This window comes from Leguminivora glycinivorella, chromosome 1 (genome assembly GCF_023078275.1).
Source record: "Leguminivora glycinivorella isolate SPB_JAAS2020 chromosome 1, LegGlyc_1.1, whole genome shotgun sequence".
Classification (NCBI taxonomy): domain Eukaryota; kingdom Metazoa; phylum Arthropoda; class Insecta; order Lepidoptera; family Tortricidae; genus Leguminivora; species Leguminivora glycinivorella.
This window is the reverse complement of record NC_062971.1, coordinates 34,064,318-34,068,843: the sequence shown is the minus strand read 5'-3', so window position 1 is coordinate 34,068,843 and position 4,526 is coordinate 34,064,318.

Below are 4,526 nucleotides of genomic sequence, written 5' to 3'. Positions count from 1 at the left end.
GATGGAAGGTCAACTCCTCAATGGTTAGGACTTAAAGGATAATTCTTTCACTACTGTACGTATATAATATCAATAGGAACCACTAAAATCAATAAATAAATAAATTTTTCTTTAATATAAAACCGCCTTCAAAAATAAGCGCGTTACAAAACACGGAGAAACTAAAACGCAAAAAATAATAAACCTTTGAATTCAGATTTCTTATCGTATTGCAATAATCTAAACATCCAAATTATAAACAAATCAATTATTTTTGGAGTCGGGGCCAGCCTGGGTATGGTTGGGTGGGGCAAACAGGCATGAGGGATAAGAAATCTGAATTCAAAGGTTTATTATTTGCATTTTTATTTGACATTTTATAAACTGTACGAAAAAGATTATTCATGCAACTTTTCCATGGTTTCGAAATATCTGTAATGTTCGGATAATTTTCGCATAGGGTGAACCCAATATCTCCTGTGCCTCTGCATATTGAGAATTTGCAGCAAGGCAAACGCATCTTCATCATCGGAAGAGGAAGACGTTTCCGCAACGAAATCAGCCTGTATAATGACGCATCGAGCCGTGTTTTCACCTCTTGTGTGTAATTTAGATTGCGTCCGCGCCCCGTCCGCGCCTCGTCCTCGCCACGCCCGCGCCACGCCACGTCCGTTGTGTTTATTTTAGACGTAAGACGCGCCCCCAGGCGGCGTGGCGCGCGCCGCGCCGCCTGGGGGCGCGTCTTACGTCCTTCCTATACAAAATGTACTGAGGAGACGATTTTTGAATTACACTCAGGTGGCGTGGCGCGGACGTCCGTTGCGCGCCCCGAGACACGCGACGCTCTGGTGTGGCCGGTACCTTACGTCCCTAACCTATTAACCGATCCGCCGCGGTGACGCGGCCGGTGCGCGGCGCGCTCTCCCAGGCCCGCGCCCCGCGCGCTCCCCCCGCCCCCCGCGCGCTCCCCCCGCCCCGCGACAGCCGCTCTACGACAACTTTGCACCCTTTTAAATTACTGACATTTACAGTTTCTTAAGCGCGACCTTCACAGTATTAATTTTGATAAAATCATGATTATAGTACACAAAAACCTGGTCTTAAGCAAAAAAATCTCAGTTACAATTTATACCTACTGAGAAATTCATGTTTATTTAAGCGTTAAAAATATATGTTTAAGATCGGTGTTAAATGTCTATATATACTTAATACAATGCAAATTGATATATATATCATGGTCACCATTTTTACCTACCTAGATATTCACATTAAATGAAAACGGTAAAAAAAAGTACACAATCAGATTTATTTTCTGTGTAATATCGCTAATAACTGATCGCATCTGAGTGCACCACAAAGTTAATCTAACAAAGTTTTCGGTTAACTATTTTGCTGTTAGCGAAAAGTGGGATAATGTACTTTATCTCATGATTTTTATAAGATATGAATACGACCGTCTTTTTTTTTATCTATGTACATAATTACTATTTGATGCTTAATAATAATACCCAATAAAATATCAAAAAGGACGAGTTATTGAATTATGTCCAGGGTACCTTACTTTTACTCCACTAGAATTGTTTACCCCGCAAATATCGTTTCAGGGCTCTAAACAAATGAAAGTCTGATGGTGCGAGATCTGGATAATAAGGTGGGTGGGGTATCGTCTCCCAGCCCAAGTTCTGCAGCTGTTGGCAAACGGTAGATGCGACATGAGGTCGAGCGTTATCATGTAGTAAAATTGCAGTGGCTCGTCTTCGTCGTTTTTTCTTGATAGCAGAAGATAGTTCGGTGAGCTGTGTTGAATATTTGTTAGCGTTTACAGTTTCATTGTGTAATAGTTCATGAAACAGCATGCCTTGCGAGTCCCAGAAACAACAAAGCAAAACTTTTAAGCGGTTCTCTTGACTCAGCTTCGGTTGAGTTGGTGGCGTTTCTTCTCGAGGCAGCCAAAAAGCACGACGTGTATCGTTCTCATAATAAATCCATGATTCATCTCCCGTAACCAGATCAGTCAAAAACTCTTTACGTCGGGGTCGCAGCAAAAGTGATTGACAGATGGCGACACGGACTGCACGACTGGCGTCGGTAAGGATGTGCGGTATCCATCGAGCCAAAACTTTTCGATACCCAAGCTCATGCAGATGGTATTCCACAGCGTGGTGACTGCAGTTAAGTGCTTCCGCTAATTCACGAGTAGTAGCATCAGGATTCGACTGTAGTTCGCGGCGTAAATCGTCATCATTGAATGCAGGTGGTCGCCCTGACTTTCAAGGCTCCTGTCTCCTGATTTAAAACGGTCAAACCATCTGGACACCGTGGCATGGCTTGTACTTCCAGCGCCCAATGCAGTGTTGATATTGTCAGCCGCAGCCCGCGCACTGTAGCCTAACAAGTACTCGTATAAGTAAAGTGTTTGAACTTGTCGCTCGTCCATTTTATTTCAATCTAACTAAACCAATCACGAGGGCGGCTTTATATACCCTCACATTAGAAGTACCTAGAATGTTCTACAACATACTAGAATATTATCGAAAACAATTAACTTAAGAAAGGAAATGTATAGAGTTTTGTAGAGTGTGTCATTACTTTTGTGCCAACCCAATATAACACTTTAAATATAACACTTTGTCTTTAAAATTTTGTTAACTTTCATTTGTAATAACTCAACATAAAAGACATAAACAGTAGCGAGGTTTAACATATATCGCTAATAACCCTTCCCATAGTCACCTAAAAGAGCTACATGTTATACCGTTAAACCTCCACACTGATTAACTTTATGAAAATGTGAACGCGGCGGAAATATCGGCAAAATCTGCGCTCTAGAGCGGAAAGTGCACAATATAAATCTATAACGAAGCGATCAGCTTTAAACTAATTAGTGTGTGAGGCTTAGCTACACGATGGGACCTGATTTACGGGCGCTGACGTCAAAACTGAGCTCGTAGATTCATTAGATGTAGGTGCAATGACGAATAATAGGACACTGAAGTAACCTTTGACAAAGGATGCTGATACGCAATAATGTGTTATTCCCAAGTTATTCCACATGAGTTTTGCAATAAAATGTCTACTTTAATCGTGAAATTTTTGAGTTGACATCTTATCGCAAAATGCATGTGGGATAATAACTACATTATTACGTATCAGCATCCAGTATGATCATGTATTTTTCGGTAAATTTTAACCGTAAGCTCAGCAAAGTAAATTTATAAAACTTTCATCAGCAAGGCTCTCTATGTCACTGCCAACTGAGCTTGGCATGACTCTAATCCGTTGGTATCGTGCTTAGATTGTCCTTTTTCACATTATCCGATCTGATATCGGATGTCGGAAGGATTTCAATGGAAAAAAATCCAAGATGGCGCCTGTAACGTATGGGATATCGGGCCTACATCCGATATCGGATCGGATAATGTGAAAACGCACGTACATATATGGATATTATTTTTCAATCCTAATTATCTATTAGAGCTGTTTTTTACCATGCAGAAATACTGCATTTTTTTTAAATTTAATAACATTTGGCGGCCATATTTCGCAATTCTGCAATGCCCAAAGCTAAGAATTCTTAGGAGTATTCTGAAAAGAATTAAATTCTGTAAAAAAAAACTAGTTGATCTGCATCAGTTGTTTTACGATACGCCACAATAACGCTCACTGCAAGCGCTTATCGACTTTACTAAATTCGAGCGAGTGAGGGTTAGTACCATCACGCTCGATGCAGATTTATAGGTACTGCCATCAGACGGCTACCATCGGCAACTGGGGTCGGCACACGGCGAATTTCTTACTCCTGTATATTAAAGTAGAAATGTAAATTGAACTATATTTCGTTTATTTGGAATTAGAAATAAATAGTTTATTTTGAAAGCATTTTGATTGAAAAACTCTACTAGTCAATTACCTATATGCCAGTTTACCTAATATGTAAGTGACAAACTCGCGGTAGACTTCTGCATGATCATCTGTCGACTTTACCAATTTCGAGCGAGTGAGGGTTAGTACCACCATGCTCGAAGCAGATTTATTGGTGCTGCCATCACTCGTGATTCAGTCAATGACGGGCGCCGGGGTCGGCACACGTTGAATCGTCTAGAAAATACTATTTTGTTCCTAAAAACAAAGAAAACTTAGCATGATTTCTCTCTGTCTAAGTATGTTTAAAATGAGATAATCCCTGACCAAACTTTGACAATAACGATAACCTATGCCAATAAAAAAATACACACGAAGAGTTAGATTTACTAGGTACAATATATACATAGGTAAACACGGAAATGCATAACAACTTTTCATTAAACTAGTCGTAGGCTTTTACTGTGGAAATATTGTTTTCGACATCAATATTTTAAATTTAAATGACGCCTTTGGTAAATACAATAAAATTAAAATATGTAAACGCGGGTATATCCGTAGAATACACTAAGTATTAATTTTTAAATTGTTTTGTGGTAACCCTATCCGAGGCAACGTGTGATGGCGACAAATTTACGAAGAGGTGGGACAAAATCCACCGGCTGTTCTAGGGACCGGGAATGATC